Raw genomic sequence first — 18408 nt, 5'->3', positions numbered from 1 at the left:
TGGTAAGTTCTTTACAGATTTTGATACTAGCCCTTTATCTGATATGTCATTTGCAAATATCTTCTCCCATTCTGTCAGTTGTCTTTGGGTTTTGTTGACTGTTTCCTTTGCTGTGCAAAAGCATCATTCTTCTTGATGAAGTCCCAATAGTTCATTTTTGCCCTTGCTTCCCTTGCCTTTGGTGATGTTTCTAGGAAGATGTTGCTGTGGCTGAGGTCGAAGAGGTTATGGCCTGTGTTCTCCTCAAGGATTTGGATGGATTCCATTTCCACATTGAGGTCTTTCATCCATTTTGAGTCTATTTTTGTGTGTGATGTAAGGAAATAGTCCAATTTCATTTTTCTGCATGTAGCTGTCCAATTTTCTGAACACCATTTGTTGAAGAGACTGTCTTTTTTCCATTGGACATTCTTTCCTGCTTTGTTGAAGATTAGTTGACCATAGAGTCAAGGTTCCATTTCTGGGCTCTCTATTCTGTTCCCTTGAGCTATATGTTTCTTTTTCTGCTGGTACCATACTGTCTTAATGGTTATAGCTTTGTAATAAAGCTTGAAGTCTGCAATTGTGATGCTGCCAACTTTGGCTTTCTTTTTCAACTTTCCTTTGGCTAATCAGGGTCTTTCCTGGTTCCATGTAAATTTTAGGATTATTTGTTCCATTTCCTGAAAAACATTGATGGTATTTTGATAGGGATTGCATTAAATATATAGGTTGCTTTAGGTAGCATAGATATTATCACAGTATTTGTTCTTCCAATCCATGAGCTTGGAACGTTTTCCCGTTTCTTTGTGTTTTCCTCAATTTCTTTCATGAGTACTATTTAATTTTCTGAGTACAGATTCTTTGCCTATTTGGTTAGGTTTATGCCTAGGTATCTTATGGTTTTGGGTGTAATTGTAAATGGGATCAATTCTTTAATTTCTCTTTCTTCTGTCTTGCTCTTGGCGTATAGAAATACAACTGATTTCTGTGCATTGATTTTATATCCTGACACTTTCCTGAATTCCTGTATGAGTTCTGGCAGTTTTAGAGAGGAGCCTTTTCGCTTTTCCACATAAAGTATCATATCATCTGCAAAGAGTGAGAGTTTGACTTCTTCTTTCTGATTCAGATGCCTTTAATTTCTTTTTGTTGTCTGATTGCTGAGGCTGGTGTTGGTTGTGAATTCTCCTCTTGCATCCATGATTTTGTTTATTTGGGTCTATTCTCATTTCTTTTTGGTAAGTCTGGCTAAGGGTTTATCAATCTTATTAATTCTTTCAAAGAACCAGCTCCTAGTTTCGTTAATTTGTTCTATTCTTTTGGTTTCTATTTCATTGATTTCTACTCTGATCTTTATTATTTCTCATCTCCTGCTGGCTTTAGGCTCTCTTTGCTGTTCTTTCTCCAGCTCCTTTAGGTGTAGGGTTAGGTTGTATACTTGAGACCTTTCTTGTTTCTTTCTTTCCTTTTTTAAAAGATTTTATTTGCTTGACAGACAGAAATCACAAGTAGGCAGGGAGGCAGGCAGAGAGATAGGGGGGAAGCAGGGTCTCAATCCTAGGACCCTGGGATTATGACCTGAGCTGAACGCAGAGCCTTTACCAACAGAGCCACCCAGGTGCCCCAAGACCTTTCTTGTTTCTTGAGAAATGCTTGTATCACTATATACTTTCTTCTTAGGACCACCTTTGTTGTGTCCCAAAGATTTTGAACAGTTGTGCTTTCAGTTTCATTTGTTTCCATGTTTTTTTTCTTAACTCTTCTTTAATTTCCTGGCTGACCCATTCATTCTTTAGTAGGATGCTCTTTAGCCTCCATGTATTTGAATTATTTCCAACTTTCTTCTTGTGGTTGAGTTCTAGTTTCAGAGCATCATGGTCTGCAGGATGCAAGGAATGGTCCCAATCTTTTGGTAGCAGTTGAGACCTGATTTGTGACTCAGTGTGTGATCTATTCTGGAGAATGTTCCATGTGCACTAGAGAAGAATGTGTATTCTGTTGCTTTGGGATGGAATGTTCTGAATATATCTGTGATGTTTATCTGGTCCAGTGTGTCTTTTTTTTTTTTTTTTTTAGATTTTATTTATTTATTTGACAGAGTGAGAGAGATCACAAGTAGGCAGAGAGTCAGGCAGAGAGAGAAGGCAAAGCAGGATCCCTGCTGAGCAGAAAGCCTGATGCGGGCCTTGATCCCATGACCCTGGGATCATGACCTGAGCCAAAGGCAGAGGCTTAACCCACTGAGCTCCCCAGGCACCCCAGTATGTCATTTAAGGCTCAGTTTCCTTGTTGATCTTTTACTTAGATGATCTGTCCATTTCAGTTAGGTAGGTGTTAAAGGTCCCTTACTATTATTGTTTATTGTCCATGTGTTTCTTTGATTTTTTTAGTAATTGTTTTATATAATTGGCTGCTCTCATGTTAGGGGCATAGATATTTAATATGTTGGAACTTCTTGTTGGACAGACCCCTTAAGTTTATATAGTGTCCTTCCTCATCCTTTATTATAGTCTTTGGCTTAAAATCTAATTTACCTAATATAAGGATTGACACCCCAGCTTTCTTTTGGTGTCCATTAGCATGGTAAATGGTTTTCCACTCCCTCACTTTAAATCTGGAGGTGTCTTTGGGTCTAAAATGAGTTTCTTGTGGCGCATGGATGGGTCTTGTTTTTTTATCCATTCTTATTGCCTGTATCTTTGATTGGGCATTTAGCCCATTTACATTCAAGATAACTATTAAAAGATGAGAATTTGGTGCCATTGTATTGCCTGTATTGCCAGGTGACTGTTACTGTATATTGTCTCTGTTTCTTTCTGGTCTAATTCTTTTAGGCTCTCTCTTTGTTTAGAGGACCCCTTTCAATATTTCCTATAGGACTGGTTTGGTGTTTGCAAATTCTTTTAATTTTTGTTTGTCCTGAAAACGTTTTATCTCCCCTTCTATTTTCAATGACAGTCTAGCTGGATATAGTGTTCTTGGCTGCATATTTTCCTCATTTCTTGCTCTGAATATATCATGGCAGTTCTTTCTGGGCTGCCAGGTCTCTGTAAATAAGTCTGCTGCCAATCTAATATTTCTACCATTGTATGTTACAGACCTCTTGTTCTGAGCTGCTTTCAGGATTTTCCCTTTGTCACTGAGTCTTCTAAGTTTTACTATTAGGATGACAGGGTGTGAACCTATTTTTATTGATTTTGAGGCGGGTTCTCTGTACCTCTTGGATTTTGATGCTTGTTCCCTCTGCTAAATGAGGGAAATTCTCTGCTACAATTTGCTCCAATATATTTTCTGCTCCCTCTCTCTTTCTTCTTCTTTTTGGGATCCCAGTTATTCTAATACTGTTTTGTCTTATTGTATCACTTATCTCTCAAATTCTCCCCTCGTGGTCAAGTAGTTGTTTGTCTGTCTTTAGTTCAGCTTCTTTATTCTCCGTCATTTGGTCTTCTATATTACTAATTTTCTCTTCTGCCTCATTTATCCTAGCAATAAGAGGCTCCATTTTTTAATTGCACCTCATTAATGGCTTTTTTAAATTTCAACTTGGTTAGGTTTTAGTTCTTTTATTTCTCCAGAAATGGATTTTATTTCTCCCGAAAGGAATTCTGCAGTATCTTGCATGGTTTTTTCATATCCAGCTAGCACCTTGATAATTGTCATTCTGAACTCTAGATCTGACATCTTAGTAATGTCCGTATTGATTAGGTCCATAGCCATTAGTACTGCCTCTGGTTCTTTTTTTTTTTTTTTTTTTTTTTTTTTTTTTTTTTGAGATGAGTTTTTCCACCTTGTCATTTTATCCAGATAAGAATAGATGAATGAGAGAAGAAAATACTAAAAGGGTAGCAATGACTCCAGAAAAATATACACTAAACAAATTGGAAGAGATCTGAAATTGGGAGAAGAAAGGAGGGGAAAAAAAACATATATATAGTTGTTGTGAATAGAACAGAGCCACACACTTGAATTTGGGTGTATTCTGTTCTGTTAGAACAAACTGCCTCCCAAAATTTTAATGAAAGAAAAACATATATACAGCAATAAGGATAAACATGATGAAGGGATGGAATATGACTGTAAAGATGAAAATTTAAAAAAAGATTCTTAAAAAGGAATTAATAAGAAGTTGGTTGAAAAAAGAAAAAAAATAAAAGGAAAGAATGTTATTGGCTGGAGACTAGAACAAATCCATGTGCTAGATTTAGGGTATATTTTAATCTGTTAGAAAAACCTGTATCCCAAATTTTAAAGAAAGAAAAACCTATATGCATACAAAAAATAAGGCTAAATACAATGAAGGGATAGAATATGACTATAAGAATGAAAATTAAAAATGATTTTTAAAAAGGTATTGATAAGATAAAGTAGTTAAGAAGTGTCAAAATAGAAAAGAGGAAAATTTTAAAAAATAGAAAAAAATAAAATTAGAAAAAATTTAACTTTGAAAGACTAAAGGATCATGGGGGAAAAGCCATGAATTCTGCATTCTGTATTCCCATATTTCTGAGGTTTTGCTGTTCTCCTTGATTGGTGAACTTGGTCTTGGCTGGATGTTCTTGTTGATCTTCTGGGTGGGGGATTGTTGCATTGATTCTGAAATGGCTTTGCCTGAGGGGGAATTGAATTGCTCTTGCTACAGCCCAGGCTAAGTAATCTGCTTGGGGTTTGCTCTTAGTGGCTTTTGTTCCCTGAATGCTTTCCATACAGTTTGGAGGATGAGAATGAAGATGGCGACCTCCCAATCTCTGGCCCCATTGGAGCTGAAAGTTTGGGGCCCCAGTCCTCAGTGAACCCTCAGAAAAAAGCAATCAATCCCTCCCATCTCCCTGGTCTCTGCATTCTGAGCTCAGCCAGCCTGTGACTGAGTGTTTCTTTTTCTGATGCATGGCCCCATTTTGAGTCTCCAAACCCAGTGGATTCCTGGAGCGTGCTCCTGTGCTGCTTCTTCCGGAGGAGGAAGGAGGGGGTGTCCATTGATCTGCCACTTGTTGGGTCCCTGCTCAAAGATCAGTGGCCTGACTGTGCCTTGTATCATGGGGTAACTCTGAGCTGAGAGCTCACTCCTTAGCTCCATCTCTGCAGGTGGCTTCCCTGCTCTCATATCTCAGAGCTCTGCCACACTCAGATGCCCCTGGCCTTTTTGTGACCCAGCAGGTCCTGCGACCAAATGTCCCCGCAAAGACTCTACTCCCAGCTTAGCCTCTGGAACGATGTCCCTCAGTGGAGTAAACTTGTAAAAGTTTTGATTCTGTGCTCTGCTGCTCCACCGCTTGCTGGGAGCTGGCCCTTTCCCCCACCATCTATTTTCCCAAATATGTTGCCTTGGATTCACTTCTCCACATGTCCTACCTTCCAGAAAGTGGTCACTTTTCTGTTCCTAGAATTGCTGCTCATCTTCTCTTTGATCTTCTGTTGAGTATGTAGATATTCAGAATGGTTTGATAACTATTTAGCTGAACTCCTGGACCCAATGACATTAGGACTCCTACTCCTCTGCCATCTTGCTCCTCATTATTTTAATGAATTTTAAGAGATCTTTATATATTATGGATAATATTCCATTTTCAAATGTGTCCTTTGCATGTATTTTCTCCAGCCTGTGGCTTTTTTCCTTCATTCTCTTGAAAATATCTTTAGTAGAGCAGAAGTTTTTAATTTTAACAAAGTCTAGTTATTGGCTATTTCTTTCAAGGATTGGGTTTTGGTGTTGTACCAAAAAAGTTGTCACCATATTCAAGATCATTGAATTTTTCTCCCATGTCTTCTCTAGGAGCTTTGTAGTTTTAATTTCACATTTAGCCCTATGATCCATTTTGAGATAATTTTTGTTAACAGCTTAAGTTCCATGACTAAATTCATTGATTTGAATGTGGATGTCTGATTTTTCCAGCACCATTTGTTGGGAAGACTCTCTTTGCTTTATTGTATCATCTTTACTTTGTCAATGATTGGTTGACTATATTAGGTGGGTCTGTTTCTGAAATCTTATTCTGTTCCATTGATCTATTTGTCTGTTCTTTTACCAGGACCATCCTCTGTTGAATTCTGTAGCTTTATAGTAAGTCATGAAGTCAGGAAATGTGATCCCAGAGTTCTGTTCTTACTCAATGTTTTGTTGGCTGTTCTAGGTCTTTGGCTAATGTATTAATTTTATTAGTATATTATAGTACCTCTATGACCTGTATGATTGTAGCACCTATATTTTTATTTCATAGACTTTGTTGTCTACAAAATAAATTGAAAATGCAATATTATAAATAAAACAAAAATAATGTTTTTAAGAATTCCTGCCAATAATTTTAATCTGAGAAAATTTGGACTGGATTTTTGTAAACCCACATATCGTTTCAAGATTAGCAAATGTCAAGTAAAAGAAAGAATGTCCTTTTCTTGACTTTTATCATACACAGGACTTTAAAAATGGGCAAAAATGGTTTTTAATTCAAAATACATTCAGGGCTGGCTCAGGCATTTCCTTGAATGTAAACACTGATTTGGACTATATACAGTGCTTTTTAAGAAGAACTGAAACCCTCATTTAACATTTAATAAACATTATTGTACAACTTACTAGATCCTAGGATATGAATAGCAAAATATCAACATAACTGAGGAAGAGAAAAACTTAAATAAAGGTAAAATTTATAATATGTCAGATGACAACATAATAAATGATGAAGAAAATAAAGCAAATAAAGAGAATGCAGAGTTGCAGTTAAAATTTGAAGTTATATTAGTATAGGAAAGACTTCAGTGAAAGCCTCCTAAAGATGTGAAGGATGTAAGATCTTGGAACTGGGTGACATGACCAAAGGACTGTGTGAGATATAGCAGAGGTCCAAGATCTGAGATTGATGACACACTCCAACATTTTGAAGTTGGTGAGATGCTGTAAACCAGCAAAAGGCATGAGAAGAAATGGCTAGGGATGTGGGAAGCCAATGAGGATTACATTGTGTTTTGGATGCCTTGTGAAGGAAGTTTTGATCTTTCTTCAAAAATCTTATGCACTGACTATCAGATATACTCCTCGGCCCACGTAGGTAACCTTAGACTCTTCTACTGGAAATATTAGGAAAATATGTAACACTGAGTAGAGAAGAATAGATTTCACAAAGTTTATTAGATGTTTTTCTTTTTTATGATAAACTCAAGCCCTTTTCCTGAAGTACTGTCAACAGTGATTTCGCAAGTAACAGGTTGAGTTTTGGAGTATACTGTCAGAAGTAATTGATGTGATCAGAATAGTGGCTTTCATGAATCTTTACCATCTTAAAACCTTTACTACTGGAAGGTCTAGATTATCAGTTATATTCTTGACTCTCAAATAGCTTCCAAAGAAACACAATAAAGTAATTGTAAACATGAGAAACTTTTGAGCATATGTATATATAGCTTCACTGCCTTATTGCTAAAATCAAGTGTGTCAAACATATATACACACTCATTAATGACTACAAATGAACATATAAAAGCACTGCGTATAGTATTAAAGATATTCAGATAAGGGATACGGTGTTCCAGTTCTTCAATAAGAATATAAGTTTTAAACTAGAATAAAATACATGTGACAAGAGATTAAAAGACTGAGTAATATCAATGAAAGTTTACATGGATATGTACCAATGGGCTAGCTGAGCTCAGAAGACTTTTATTTAGTTGTGGAGGAGGGGTCTTTATGTAGAAGGTAAGACAAGGTGTCACAAGAGGTAAGCAAAGAAAGCAAGGACTAAGTCTTATGTATTAATATTCCTAACATTTATGGTATTTCTTGCTCTATAAATGCTCATAGTTGAGAAAAAAGGGAAAAATGAGCATTTAAATACACATTACTTAACAATTTGTATTATCTGTGATTAGAATGACAGTATGCCCTATGGAAAAGTTTGTTGATGCCTCTTTTCTGTGTGCATGTGTGTATGTAAAATTCTTAAATGTGTCCCTTTAACTTATGGGAAAAGTAGATTTTAAAATTGCTCATAATTCTTTTTTTAATTCCTTATAATTCTTACAGACAAAATAAAATATGGAAAAATGTATCTAAATTTCAAAAGAATATAGATTTTGTTTTCTTTATCATGCATATTTTCTGAAACATAAATCTCAAAATTTTTTTGTTTTTTTAATTTTTTATATATATTTATTTTATTTTATTTTCACTTTTTTAAAATTTCTTTTCAGTGTAACAGTATTCATTGTTTTTGCACCACACCCAGTGCTCCATGCAATACATGCCCTCCCCATTACCCACCACCTGGTTCCCCAACCTCCCACCCCCCGCCCCTTCAAAACCCTCAGGTTGTTTATCAGAGTCCATAGTCTCTCATGGTTCGTCTCCCCTTCCAACTTCCCTCAACTCCCTTCTCCTCTCCATCTCCCCATGTCCTCCGTGTTATTTGTTATGCTCCACAAATAAGTGAAACCATATGATACTTGACTCTCTCTGCTTGACTTATTTCTCTCAGCATAATCTCTTCCAGTCCCGTCCATGTTGCTGCAAAAGTTGGGTATTCATCCTTTCTTTTTTTTTTTTTTTAAAGATTTCATTTATTTATTTGACAGATAGAGATCACAAGCAGGGAGAGAGGCAGGCAGAGAGAGAGAGAGGAGGAAGCAGGCTCCCTGCCAAGCAGAGAGCCCAATGCGGGGCTCGATCCCAAGACCCTGGGATCATGACCTGAGCGAAAGGCAGAGGCTTTAACCCACTGAGCCACCCAGGCGCCCCTATTCATCCTTTCTGATGGAGGCATAATACTCCATCATGTATATGGACCACATCTTCCTTATCCATTCGTCCGTTGAAGGGCATCTTGGTTCTTTCCACAGTTTGGCAACCGTGGCCATTGCTGCAATAAACATTGGGGTACACTACATCTGTATCTTTGGGGTAAATACCCAGTAGTGCAATTGCAGGGTCATAGGGAAGCTCTATTTTTAATTTCTTGAGGAATCTCCACACTGTTTCCCAAAGTGCCTGCACCAACTTGCATTCTCACCAACAGTGGAAGAGGGTTCCCCTTTCTCCACATCCTCTCCAACACATGTTGTTTCCTGTCTTGCTAATTTTGGCCATTCTAACTGGTGTAAGGTATATCTCAATGTGGTTTTAATTTGAATCTCCCTGATGGCTAGTGATGATGAGCATTTTTTCATGTGTCTGATAGCCATTTGTATGTCCTCATTGGAGAAGTGTCTGTTCATATCTTCTGCCCATTTTTTGATATGATTATCTGTTTTGTGTGTGTTGAGTTTGAGGAGTTCTTTATAGATCCTGGATACCAACCTTTTGTCTGTAATGTCATTTGCAAATATCTTCTCCCATTCCGTGGGTTGCCTTTTTGTTTTGTTGACTGTTTCCTTTGCTGTACGGAAGCTCTATGGTCAAATAATCTTCAACAAAACAGTGGAAAAAATACAGTCTCTTCAATAAATGGTGCTGGGAAAACTGGACAGCTATATGTAGAAGAATGAAACTCGACCATTCTCTTACATCGTACACAAAGATAAACTCGAAATGGATAAAAGACCTCAACTTGAGACAGGAATCCATCAGATTCCTAGAGGAGAACATAGGCAGTAACCTCTTCAATATCAGCCACAGGAACTTCTTTCAAGATATGTCTCCAAAGGCAAAGGAAACAAAATCGAGAATGAACTTTTGGGACTTCATCAAGACCAAAAAAATTTTTTTGAATTAGAGTGCAGACTAAATGAAAAACACAATCCTGTGTTAGATACTAAACCAGATATTTTTTTCCTCTGTTGTAAAGTTCACTCTTTGGGCAGTTAATGAAATGTGAAGATCTTTAAATTAGATGACATCATTGTATCAATGATACAAAACACTTTAGTTTTTAGAGGTAGAGGAATATCATATCTACAATTTGCATTCACACATTGGAGAAAGGTGATAAATAGATCCATTATTTATCCATCCATCCATCTAACCATCTACCTTCTGGGGTGGGGGAGAGAGAAGGAGAGAGAGAGACAGGATGATATGGTAAAATGTTAGCACATTTTGAAGTCTGAGATTTCTGTACTATTTTGGTAACTTTTTTCTAAGTTTGAATTATTTCAAAATTTTAGGAAAATTTTAAAAATATACCAATTTTTTTAAAAGAACAAGAAATAAATCACACATATATGGACACCTACACTGGACTTGAATCTAGTATGTTCTATAGTTTTCAAAATTAAATGAGAAACAAAAACAAGTTCTGATTATGGGACTGAGGAGGCATTATAGTTCAGTGATAAAAAACAGACTTAAAGTTGGAAGGTTTAAGTTGGGTTTCTGAATCATCACAATAGCCAGGCAGCCATAAGCACATTGAATCTCATGTTCTTCAAATTAAGATGCAGGACCTGCCCTATGTAATTCATATGGATAGATTTATTCTATTTATTCTATGTATTTAGATTTCAAAATGGAATTTGATTTATTAAGTAAGAAATGCACCATCATTAGATCTAGTTAACAAAGAATGTATATTTAACTGAGGAATAGTGACTATTTATACATGAGATTGTTACTGATTAAATTCTAAGACTTTATGTCAACTATGTTCTAAAAGATGAGGAAGTGTGAATAACACTGTGTGGCCTTAAATGCCATGCATCATAGGGTTCAATTATGAGTAACTTTAAAGCTTTATTTATATCATATTGTCATGTGTCTGTTTTCATTATTATTATTATTTTAAGGGTTTATTTATTTATTTTAGAGAGAGAGAATCTGAGTGGGGGAAGGGGCAGAGGGAGAGAGAAAGAATCCTCAAGCAGATTCCCCACTGAGCATGGTGCCCCACACCAGGCTTAATCCCAGGACCCTGAGGTCATGACCTGAGCAAAATCAAGAGTTAGTCACTCAACCGGCTGAGCCACCCAAGGGCCCCTATTATTATTTTTAATGACAATTACATGGTTCCAATTTTGTGTTAAATTTTATTGAATGAAGTAGATTATTAAGTGAATATGCTTGAATTTCTTTTATGTGTTTTATATATATACGTGTAATGTGTGTGTGTGTGTGTGTGACATTCTTCAAAATATCTAAGCATGTCACTAGGAACTAGAAAACATTTTGAAGAGAGAGAGAATTTACATGTTTCAGAAACAATAGAAATTATGTTAACTTTAATGTGGTGAAAGTATATATGGTTCATTCATATATTATGATGATTTTGGACTGTACAATCCAGTAGAACCACTATAATAATCCTAATGTGATCATTTTCTCTTAGAAAACAGTTAAATTAAATCCTATATTACTAGGAAATGCTGTAAATTTGGGAGAATTAGGTCATGTAAGAGAGTAGCATCTTAATGGACTGTAATTTGCAACCAATTTAGGATATGTCAAGAGTCATAAACTTCTCTGAAACTATTCTGTCATGTAGTATTCTTTGTGTTTTGTTTTATGTTGTTTTAAGTAATTACAAAGAATGTGATTCCATCATTCTAATCCCAAATGTACATTATGAGTAGTCTTGGAGAAAGCCAATTCTTGCATTATCAGGTGAAATAACGGAATAATTCATAATTTAGAAATAATAGGCATTTTCAATACATGTTATGACAACTTTTCATTTATGCTTTTAAAAATTGTGTGTATAATAAAATTAGAGTATGTATTGATAGCATCTGTACTAGTCTAGTGTAATGTGGTAAATATAATGCATTCATCTTTATTCTTTAATAAATTCTTTAAAATTTAACTTTTATGGATAATTTGTAGCAAAGAAGATCAAACATTTCCTGCTTTATGTAAAAAATTTAGGATTTTTAATTAAGTTGCATATTGTTTTAGAATTCCAAGTTAGAATCTTGTGTTTGGAATATAAAATTCATAACTTTAAAAATAATCTATCTGGTTAAATTTCTCCTTTACCAATCATGACCTAACTTGGTGAAGTATAAACCTGTTTAGTGGGAAATGATGGAGCAGAGAGAATTTTGGTGCTGTGAAATATATTTTTAGGCATGTGATAAGAAATAGCTTATGGGGGGAGGAAATTTAAGAATATTGAATTTCTTAATTATTTATCATTAATTGGTCACCAGAATGGGTTTTGGAATTGTGAAAATGGTATCCATCTCAATTTTATTACCTTTTACACAGTAGATATGATATAAATATTTTTGGGGAAATAAATGAATAATTAAATGTATATATAAGGAAAACCATCTTTAGGATACCTTGGTCATTATAAAATGGTCAATTATAAAATAATTGCAATGGTCATTATAAAATAACCTTAAAAACAGATTGGGCAGGATAAAAATTACTCCAAATAGAATAATACTATCTTATTTCTACACACTAATAAAGAAATTTTTCATAAAATTGGAATATGTAATACTGACTTCAAGCTCTATTACCTATTTTTCTATTTACCACCCTAAAACATCTGCTCTCACTTTACCCTGACATGCATCTCTTTAAGGATTTTTCTTGCAGGTTTGATCTTTTTTTCCTTTTTTTTTTTTTTTTAAGATTTTATTTCAGAGAGAGAGAGAAAGGCAGAGAGTGCAAGTATGAGGAAAGGGACAGAGGGAGAAGCAAACTGACTCCCCACTGAGCAGGGAGCCTGATGCCTGACTCAATCCCAGGATCCATTCTTGTAAATTTACTTTTCCTTGAAATATAGTAATTTATCTTTACATTAGCTCATGGCTAAATTTTTAAAATACAGGTAGCATTTTTTTTATATTTCAAAAAAATATCTGAAATCACTTTAGATCTTCAAAAGTGACAAAAGAGTGCAGAAAGAAAAAAAATGCATCGCTGTTGTTCGCAAACAAAACATTTTTGTCCTGGTGCTTTTGTTCTGGGTGATAGTATAAATAAATCTTAATTAAAAGAAAGAGGGAGAAAAAGAGAGGGAGGTTATTAAGTGAAAATATGTGGTATTTAAAAATGTTAGGAAGAAAGGGAAAATGTTTAAAAGAACAGAAAGGTAATTAAAATGGTTAAAATTTTATATAACATCAAGAAAGAAAATTTTGAGGAGATGATATCTGAGCAGATACCTAAATGATGAGGAATAAACCCAAAGGAAGAACTTTCCACATGGAGGGATGGCAAAGGTAATCACTCAAGTATGGGCAAAGTTGGTTTGCCTGAAGGACAGGAAGCAAGTACCTAGGATTATAGTTCTCTGCTTAAGGTAAGGAGTAGTATGAGAGTATTTCAGATGTTTCTGTGTTTCAAAGGAGTTCCTAATTCTAGAGACATGGCTAAGAAGAACCTCAAGCATTGGGTGAGTGGAGAACCATAAATGTAAAGAATTAACATTTATACTAGATATTGTAGACTGATTTCATCAACCTCTTTTCTACTTTTCCTGATTTTAGAAGCAGGAAAAGTAAAAATCATGTTTTTGAGACTGCCTTAATGTGAGAATTTTGGAGGCAGTTTGGGTCCCTCCAATTGCCTACACTTAATATTGCCAAGGTAGACATAATGTGGAGACCATGTTTCTTCTTCTCTGCTAAAAGCAAGATCATAAAATCTGGTGTTTAGAAATAGTTACATTGTCCATACTTACCACACCAGAGACCCACCAACTTTCTGAGGCTAGGAAGCCATTTGAATGGAGTTGTGATGACTGAAGCAGTAGCTTTCTGACCTCCAAATGTCAATACATTGTCTTTGCGTCTACAAGACCTGACTTCTTTTCCTGGTATTGTCTGGTGGATTCATTAGTATTTAATTCCTTGCATTAATGTCCTTTCTGCTTAAAATTTCCAAGTCATCATTCTTGGTCTTTAAGCTAAAGGAGATCATTGCAACTTATTTCAGGTCAGATAGTGAGCAGAAACAACTAAGAACTGACTCAGATACAATAATTCATAATTCATATGAATTCATAATAATTCATAATGAAGCACTGTTTTAAATACTGTAAAACATAAAAAGTACTTCCAGGGAACCATCTTCCCTGGAAGATGACCTTACTCTCCATTTTCATATTATGACAAAGTCCTCTTTCATTAATTCATGTTATACTAAGATTATCTTAGGGAGAACCACTGGATTATTTCAGTTTCTATTTTGGTTTTAAGTAAAGATAATTTAAAAATTAGCAGTACAGTAAAACCATTTCATTTTGGTCTACTTGGTTTATCTGGTACTTCAGGACTTCACTGGTCCCTGCTGGCACTGTCTAAGGGTGAAGAAGGAGTTTCTTTATGCTGGGCTCTCCCACTATCTCTCAAAGAGAGAGGGAAATCTCAAGCCCAGTGGCACAGAGACTTGCTAGTTAAGCTACTTATTGAGATGCACTCTCTCTTGCTTTGCCCTTTTTCCTAGCCACCCTGGAATCCATTGGTGGAGGAGGAAAGTCTTAGTAAATAAGAACACTTGTCCTGTCCACTGACTGTTAGCAGGGCTCTCAAAAGATCTCCGCCTGCTGCTAATACTGAGCTTACTTAGTACTTTTGTGAGGGCCCTGTATGATGACTTCTGATTTTTCATGACTTAGGAATGGCCTAATTTAGTTAAACTGTGCATAAAAATAATTGTTCTGAATGTTTAAAATACTCTCATTAGGATGTGATTACTCACAACACAAAGAATTTTCTACATATTGAAAATTTCCCTGAGATTGCAGCCATGGCACTTGAATAAGAATTAATCCTATTTACATATGAGTTTTCAGGAACATTACTATTGTATATAGTTTTACACACCTATATTACAGATATAGCAACATGATCTATATACAGGTACATGATGCATACTATATTTTATGATGAAGGATTTATTGCTTTATGAAAAAAAATTAAAACATATTTCTATGGTGAAGATGCTATTATTGGAAAGACAAATTTGATTTTCCCAAATGGTTTCACATCCATCTGTGAAGCTATTAAGATTTCTAATACTGTTTCACCCAACCTTTAATATAAGCATTCAACATGTAATTTAAAATTTATTTTTTATTATTCTTGTATACCAGCACACACACACACACACACACACACACACACACACAATTTTTTAAATTTAATTTTTTAAATTTAATTTAAAAAAATTTTTTTATAAAGATATAATGTATTTTTATCACCAGGGTACAGGTCTGTGAATCGCCAGGTTTACACACTTCACAGAACTGACCATAGCACACACCCTCCCCAATGTCCATAACCCCACCACCCTCTCCCTCCTCCACTCCCCCCAGCAACCTTCAGTTTGTTTTGTGAGATTAAGAGTCACTTATGGTTTGTCTCCCTCCTGATCCCATCTTGTTTCATTTATTTGTTTCCTACCTCCCAAACCCCTCCTGTTGCATCTCCACTTCTTCATATCAGGGAGATCATATGATAGTTGTCTTTCTCCAATTGACTTATTTCACTAAGAATGATACCCTCTAGTTCCATCCACGTCATTGCAAATGGCAAGATCATTTCTTTTGATGGCTGCATAGTATTCCATTGTGTATATATACCACACCTTCTTTATCCATTCATCTGTTGATGGACATCTAGGTTCTTTCCATAGTTTGGCTATTGTAGACATTGCTGCTATAAACATTCGGGTGCACATGCCCCTTCGGATCACTCATTTGTATCTTTAGGGTAAATAACCAGTAGTGCAATTGCTGGATCATTTCTATTTTCAACTTTTTGAGGAACCTCCACGCTGTTTTCCAGAGTGGTTGCACCAGCTTGCATTCCCACCAACAGTGTAGAAGGGTTCCCCTTTCTCCACATCCTCACCAGCATCTGTCATTTCCTGACATGTTAATTTTAGCCATTCTGACTGGTGTGAGGTGATATCTCATTGTGGTTTTGATTTGTATTTCCCTGATGCCGAGTGATGTGGAGCACTTTTTCATGTGTCTGTTGGCCATCTGGATGTCTTCTTAGCAGAAATGTCTGTTCATGTCCTCTGCCCATTTTTTGATTGGATTATTTGTTCTTTGGGTGTTGAGTTTGCTAAGTTCTTTATAGATTTTGGATACTAGCCCTTTATCTGATATGTCATTTGCAAATATCTTCTCCCATTCTGTCAGTTGTCTTTTGGTTTTGTTAACTGTTTCCTTTGCTGTGCAAAAGCATTTGATCTTGATGAAGTCCCAATAGTTCATTTGTGCCCTTGCTTCCCCTGCCTTTGGTGATGTTTCTAGGAAGATAGTGCTGCAGCTGAGGTTGAAGAGGTTGCTGCCTATGTTCTTCTCAAGGATTTTGATGGATTCCTTTCTCACATTGAGGTCATTCATCCATTTTGAGTCTATTTTCATTTATGGTATAAGGAAATGGTCCAATTTCATTTTTCTGCATTTTTTCCAACACATTTGTTGAAGAGGCTGTCTTTTTTCCATTGGACATTCTTTCCAACTTTGTCGAAGATTAGTTGACCATTGAGTTAAGGGTCTATTTCTGGGCTCTCTATTCTGTTCCATTAAGCTATGTGTCTGTTTTTGTGCCAGTACCATACTGTCTTGATAATGACAGATTTGTAATAGAGCTTGAAGTCTGGAATTGTGATGCCACTCACTTTGGCTTTCTTTTTCAATATTCCTTTGGCTATTCGAGGTCTTTTCTGGTTCCATATAAATTTTAGGATTATTTGTTCCATTTCTGTGGAAAAAGTGGGTGTGATTTTGATAGGGATTGCAATAAATGTGTATATTGCTTTAGGTAGCATAGACATTTTCACGGTATTTGTTCTTCCAATCCAGGAGCATGGAACATTTTTCCATTTCTTTGTGTCTTCCTCAATTTCTTTCATGAGTATTTTATAGTTTTCTGAGTATAGATTCTTAGCCTCTTTGGTTAGGTTTATTCCTAGGTATCTTATAGTTTTGGGTGCAATTGTAAATGGGATTGACTCCTTAATTTCTCTTTCTTCTGTCTTGTTGTTGGTGTACAGAAATGCAACTGATTTCTGTGCATTGATTTTATATCCTGACACTTCACTAAATTCCTGTACAAGTTCTAGCAGTTTTGGAGTGGAGTCTTTTGGGTTTTCCACATATAGTATCATATCATCTGCAAAGAGTGATAGTTTGACTTCTTCTTTGCCGATTTGGATGCCTTTAATTTCTTTTTGTTGTCTGATTGCTCAGGCTAGGACCTCTACTACTATGTTGAATAGCAGTGGTGATAATGGACATCCCTGCCGTGTTCCTGACCTAAGTGGAAAAGCTTTCAGTTTTTCTCCATTGAGAATGATATTTGCGGTGGGTTTTTCATAGATGGCTTTGATAATATTGAGGTATGTGCCCTCTATCCCTACACTTTGAAGAGTTTTGATCAGGAAGGAATGCTATACTTTGTCAAATGCTTTTTTGGCATCTTTTGAGAGGATCATATGGCTCTTGTTCTTTCTTTTATTAATGTGCTGTATCACATTGATTGATTTGCATATGTTGAACCAACCTTGCAGCCCTGGAATAAATCCCACTTGGTCGTGGTGAATAATCCTTTTAATGTACTGTTGGATCCTATTGGCCAGTATTTTGGTGAGAATTTTTGCATGTGTGTTCATCAAGGATATTGGTCTGTAATTCTCTTTTTTGATGGGATCCTTGTCTGATTTTGGGATAAAGGTGATGCTGGCCTCATAAAATGAGTTTGGAAGTTTTCCTTCCATTTCTATTTTTTGGAACAGTTTCAGGAGAATAGGAATTAATTCTTTAAATGTTTGGTAGAATTCCCCTGGAAAGCCATCTGGCCCTGGGCTTTTGTTTGTTTGGAGATTTTTGATGACTGTTTTAATCTCCTTCCTGGTTATGGGTCTGTTCAGGTTTTCTATTTCTTCCTGGTTCAGTTGTGGTAGTTTATATGTCTCTAGGAATGCATCCATTTCTTCCAGATTGTCCAATTTGTTGGCGTAGAGTTGCTCATAGTATGTTCTTATAATTGTCTGTATTTCTTTGGTGTTAGTTGTGATCTCTCCTCTTTCATTCATGATTTTATTTATTTGGGTCCTTTCTCTTTTCTTTTTGATAAGTCTGGCCAGGGATTTATCAATCTTATTAATTCTTTCAAAGAACCAGCTCCTAGTTTCATTGATTTGTTCTGTTTTTTTGTTTTTTTTTTTTTTATTTCTGCTCTGATCTTTATGATTTCTCTTCTTCTGTTGGGTTTAGGCTTTCTTGGTCTTTCTCCAGCTCCTTTAGGTATAGGGTTAGGTTGTGTATTTGAGACCTTTCTTGTTTCTTGAGAAAGGCTTGTACTGCTATATATTTTCCTCTCAGGACTGCCTTTGCTGTGTCCCACAGATTTTGATACATTGTGTTTTCATTATCATTTATTTCTGTAATTTTTTTCAGTTATTCTTTAATTTCCTGTTTGACCCATTCATTCTTCAGAGGGATGCTGTTTAGTTTCCATATATTTGGGTTCTTTCCGAATGTCCTCTTGTGATTGAGTTCTAGCTTCAGAACATTGTGGTCTGGAAATATGCAGGGA

This window comes from Meles meles, chromosome 9, assembly GCF_922984935.1.
Source record: "Meles meles chromosome 9, mMelMel3.1 paternal haplotype, whole genome shotgun sequence".
NCBI classification, from domain to species: domain Eukaryota; kingdom Metazoa; phylum Chordata; class Mammalia; order Carnivora; family Mustelidae; genus Meles; species Meles meles.
This window is presented reverse-complemented; position numbering follows the sequence as displayed.